A 6,151-nucleotide genomic window follows, 5' to 3' on the forward strand; every position below is an offset into this window, starting at 1 on the left:
TTTATTTTTAAATCACACCTTTTATTGTGGTAGAGAAAATGGTTGATACACAAAATATTGTATAAGAAATGTGATATAACAAACATGATGCTCAATTGTGATGTTAAAAAATGTGGTGATACTAAAAAAATACATGGTAGTTGATGTTGTTAAGTATCAAATTATTAATTAGATTTTTTATTTAATAATTGAGATGTAATTGTAATATTTTTCAGTTTTATCATTTTTAGTGACGTTTAAGATGGTTAATATAGTTTATTGGAAGGTTATTTAAGCTATTTCTTCAGGTTGTTGAAAGGAGTATTTTGATTTGAAGATTTCAGCTTTTCTAGCAAAAAAAGTTCTCCGGAAAATGATATAGTCTCATCACCATCTTTTTTTAAATTCTTGGTTCAGGGTTGCATGCCAACAACTTGAAGGTAAATAGTTCTTCTCATCTCTTTGTCTTCAATCAAATGCTAATTTAAATTTAATTCATTCCCTAAGATTGGTGTCAAATTGATTGCAGGTTTTAAAATTTAATTGGATTTCTAATTTTCAAATCCTAGAGTTTCTATATCATTTAGTATCAAAGCCCAGTTCTAAATTGGGTATATGTTTAATTGCTTTCTTGATTGAATGTAAATTATAATTATAATTTTTGTTTGGTTCTTGTTTGAAAAAGAAAAAAAAAATTGTTTGGAGGTTGAATTGAGTCCTAGTTTCAATTGAATTTTAAAAAAATTGCAGCCAATGATTAACTGGAAAAAAAAAATAAAAAAAAAATAAAAAAGAAAAGAAATTATGGCTGACGTTGAGAATCAGTAATTGAATTGGAAAAACAAATATCTCACCGATGGTGAGAAATCAGAGAAGCTAAAAAAATTAGCAGTAGTCACGTCAAGCAGGTGCGTCAATTAAGCAGCTTCTGGAATTTCATTAGAAAACTAAGTTCTTAACGTCCATTTGTTTGATGAACTGGACTGAGTTTTCGGTAAAATTAGTGTAGGTTTGTATTCTTAACTTTTTGTTTCTTTTTCTAGTCTTGTCTAGTAATTTGTCTTTCTCCATTCATCTTGCATAATTCTTGAACTTATTCATCTTTTCTAGTGGGATAAGTTGTGTTCTAATAGGAGGAGACGACATGAGGGTCCAACGGAAACATGACTAGAATTGAGAGAGCTCATGAAGAGATGGTTTGTGCTAAGACATTACTTAAGAGATTGTGCACAATGACTTCAGGTGTTACACCAAGGGAGTAAGGATGTAAAATAATTATTTCCAAGGAGATTGAAATGTTGATGGAAAGATTGGATATGGATGAGGATGAAGAGAATACCATAGTCAGATTCCTTCATGGATTAAATATTTATGTGGTTAAACGTGTTGAAATGCAAGAGTACGGAGTTAATGCATCTTACAGAAAAGGTTGAAACAAATAAAGGTATACTTCTATTTTTTTTTTTCCATTCAACTTCTTGAAAACATGGTGACAAATCCATAGATTCTAAATTTAAAGGCAAGATAGGAGGTGATAAACCTAAAGATAAAGTTGAATCCTTATAAAAAACAAAACCAAAAGCCGCACGTAGAGTTAGAGACCTTAAGTGTTGAAAATGTCAAGGAAAAGGGCACATAAGTAAATAATGTCCTAATAAGATGATAATGATCATTAGAGGAGGAGACATAGTAATTGATGAGAGTGAAGATGATGAGTTAGAAGATTTAATAAGTGAAAATTAGGAATCCAATTGGTGAACCCCTAATACCAAAATCTAAAATCCTCAATTCATTTGACAACAACCCAAGGGAATGGATTAGATTTGAATTATCTTTTGATTGAAGACTAAGAGATAAGAAGAACTAGTTACTAATTTTAAATTTGAAAACTCCACAAGAAAGGTGATCAAACTTGTAAAAGGAAGTCATGATTAACTCGACACATTAAGTTAACACTTGATTAATAACTAAAGTAACATCTAAAGTAACAAATAGTAAAAGCAATAATCAGAACACCTGAAATTGGTAACCCAATACGATGACATAATGTCTACATTTGGGGGGTCTTTGACCCATGGTAAGAGATAATATATTGCCATGTGAAATAATTCATGAGTACATAATAATGGCCTATATTACTAACATCATCACAAATAATCAACATGTTGTACATAGTGATACTGATATACTGATACATAAATCAGAAGTAAGATCACTATAATTGTCTCAATAACACTGAGAGAATACTCCCCCTGAATCTAAAGTCATCGAACATTAATACTATCAAGTTCCTACTTGATCATCTATGACCTCTTTATCGAAAACTTCTTCAACAATAGTAGTAAACAATTGATGTCTACTTGATCATCTATGACTTCTTTGATCGAAAACTTCTTAAACAATAGTAGTAAACAATTGATGTTATTTGAAATACACTCACTGTGATCTCCAATTCACCACTGAATGACACCTTCAGTTTCTCCGAAGCACTCTCACTTTCTACACACCAAGCACAACCTGCACCGAATAAAACACCAAAACCCAAAGAGCCAATAGAACACCGAAAATAGGCCCAATCCAAATAGAACAACCCAGATAATAACAGAATCTAAACAATCCAATCCAACAAGAATAAATAAATAAAGGAAAGTGAGACCAATACATCTAACAAACTCCCCATTGAGGACAACTTTCTTTATTTTTCCAAGCAAGAAAACCAACAACTACAAATAGACAAGCTATACAGAAGCTAAGTAGAACCACGACAAAAAAATAGGCAAAATATAAGAGTAGAACCAAACAACCAGAGAAAGAATAAGAATCCAGAAAAAAAAACTATCACGCCCTTTCCTGGACATTCATTATGTATCTCCCCGCGAGATGACGCACTGAACATCTAGTGAGCGGAACAACTTTTATATTGTCCTTTTGCGAAGCCTTTGTCTCAAACTAATACTTTCTTATTCAGTGGAAAACTTACAACTTTTGGACCATTTGCTCCATTGCGTAGTACTCTTTACATGTTACAGCTTAACCTTAACTCCTAGGCGATAAGCTCAAAGAAGTAATAATATAGCAGCTGAATAACATAACTACTTCTCTTTATTAACTTAACACTTTTACAAGGTTCATGCATTACAACATCTCATTCCTTTTCTCGTGGAACATAAAACTAAAATAAACTTTGACCCACTTTTCTTCCTTTACTGCCTAATGCAGCTTCTTGAGGCAGGAGTAAGGACCTCTTCTCATCCTTCTCCTTGGTCGCCCAACAATCCAACTTAAGAACAAGCTTCGAGGTCTCCTTTCCCTGGCTCAGTTCTTCAACTCTTTTACTCTTCGGCTCTAGCCTCACCAACCTGTGTAGCACTCGCCTTCCTTCTGAACTGAGCCCTTAGCGTTAAGGAGCGATGTGCTTACCATTTGACTTCTTAAACACAAGATAGGATGACACAACTTGCATGCTGCACAAGTTTCACAACCACCCTCTTTCTTCTCACTTACTTGGCTTCTATGCCTGACGTCCATTCCTTACTTGGTTTCAACACCTAACAACCTAAAGAGGGGGAAAACTTAAAACGTAAGTCAAAGACTTAGTGAGTGATGAGTTTAAAAAACACTTTTTTGGAGAAATACAACAAATCAAATGTAAGTAATATCAATACTGAATTTGCAAGCATATATATACATACACAAATATATATAAACTCATAAAATCATAATCACTTGCTTTTATCGCATCAAACATAACCACAACTATTACAAGAATTGCACATGATTTTTATCATCGAACAATCACTACTCATCACTAGGACCTGGAATTCTCCCCTTACTTGGACCTGAGACACATCTCAACCAACATCATGTGAGTTACCTGGGATTTCCACCAGCGTCTCGCAAATCATTTCATGTTTCATCGACCTTGGATTCTCTCTTCGCCTAGACTTAGGACACATCTTAACCAGAGTCTCACGAGTTACCTGGGATTTCCCCATCATTTCATAAATCATTTCTTGCCTCATTGAACTAGGATTTTTCCCTTGCCTAAACCTAGGACACACCTCAACTAGAATCTCGTGAGTTACCTGAGATATCCATCAATATCTCGTGATAGATCTCATTACCACACAATACACGATCAATATCATAACAAGCATTAGTTTAACAATGCAGAATGACATATCAACATAATACCATTCAGATTCACAGGATTACGAAAGGATACAACAACATAAATACTCATAAAATATATCCTATGGATGTAAAGGACATAATATAACACTTCGACATATTCATGATAATTATTCACATAGATATTCATTTACCGTATGAAAACCATTCACCGAAATACAGTTTTAGGTGTGAGAATCACTTACAAACAATCATTTGTTTAAAAGGATCATTCACAAACAAATACGCGTTTATAAGGATCACTCATAGAAAATCATTTGTTTAAAAGGATCGTTCACAAACAAATACAAATTTATATGGATCACTCACAAACATTAAAGACTCCACTCTTTTCTTTTTTTGCTTCCATCTTCCTCTTTTACCAAACGACCCTCTCGACCAACCATTCGACTCTCAGAACTTCTCTTCGATAGATTATCAGAATGGTAGCAACTCATGTCCTTTTTTCTTTCAGCCTTTGGTCCTATTTATAGTGATCTTTCACATCCATGAGTCATTTTCACGCTTACACTTGTCACTCTTCTATTTTGTCGTGCTATGCAGCCAACCCGAATTTGACATATAAGTTCAACGTCAGTTACGAATAAACACTTTCCTTGATATGCCAACTTCATCTCCTTGAAAAGCTAAAGTTCTCATCGTCAAACTCTCTTCTTGGAAAGCCACAAGACATTAACTTCACCTCAGCTAGTTATCTAATCACCTATACGGACATCCATATCCTTAACAAAACGTCTACCTTATCGCGACCAATGCCTAATTCTTATCATTAATCGTCATCCAGTTGCTCACTTTAACGCGATGGCACTTGAACTTTCACGCTTCTTTTGACACCTTTCCTTCTCCAACGCATCCTTCCCCGTAGAACGCCTCTCTCTTACACTTAGTCAAAAATCACCTTTCTTGACTGGATTCTTCTTCAATAGAGCTCCCTTTCGGATCAGTGCCTCACATAATTAGTTTGTGATTTCTATTTGATTACTTTCTTATTGTTATAAAATTGTTATCTTATTACTATCTTTATTACCTTGGATTTTTATGAGATTGTTATCTGATTGCCATTTGATTGATTTTAGTTTATTGGAATTAAAATATGTTTTATTATATTGATTTTTTGGCTTCAGTGATATGATGTACTTTTTTCGATTTTTGTAATCCAATAAAACCCCTTTTACAACCGCAGCGCGGCTTGAACAACAGATGAAAACTTGGAGTCGGTGGTGTAAAAAACAAACTAAAAAGAGAGCCAAATAGTTGCTGAGCTTCAACCTACGACTGGGATGGGATGACGAGGCCTCCAATGGCAACTAGGAGTCATGATGATAAGAGAATGGTGGCAATTACTAGTTGAAGACATGGAGGGTGGCAGCTTTAATTAGTTCATGAAGAAAAATATCAATGAATAATAATACCATAGAGTAATTAGACAACCATTATTGATAATCAAATAATAATCAATATAAAGTACTAGTTAAACAACAATTAGATAACAATCATATAATAATTAGATGACAATCACATATCAATAAATAAAATTAGATAATAATCAATAACAAAGAACAATTAGACATGCTAAAAAATATAAACTAATATTGTCACACCCCCGTAACCTAGCTCCTCTCTTAAACCCCTAACCTAGCTCCAAAAGAGGGTGCGAGAGCTGGCAAACATTGTTACACTTGACCACACTCACCAACCGACTAACATATCTAATTCAACTAGTAGTCTTAACACAAATGCATGTTTGAAAAGAACAACAACACAATCTACATGCTTTTACTAATAACTTAAACTACTAGATGCAACTACTATGATACATCAGCGAAAACTCAAACATGATGATAATCCTTTTTACTAGAGTAACTCATAACAATAAACATAGATGTGAGACCCAAGTCTAGAATGGAAGGGTTATTTTTTAAGTTGACATTTTGATGGTTCATGTTGAAGTTAGACGACGAGATGAAGGAAGTCGTGTTAA

The sequence above is a fragment of the Cucumis melo genome, chromosome 7 (assembly GCF_025177605.1).
Source record: "Cucumis melo cultivar AY chromosome 7, USDA_Cmelo_AY_1.0, whole genome shotgun sequence".
Taxonomy (NCBI): Eukaryota; Viridiplantae; Streptophyta; class Magnoliopsida; order Cucurbitales; family Cucurbitaceae; genus Cucumis; species Cucumis melo.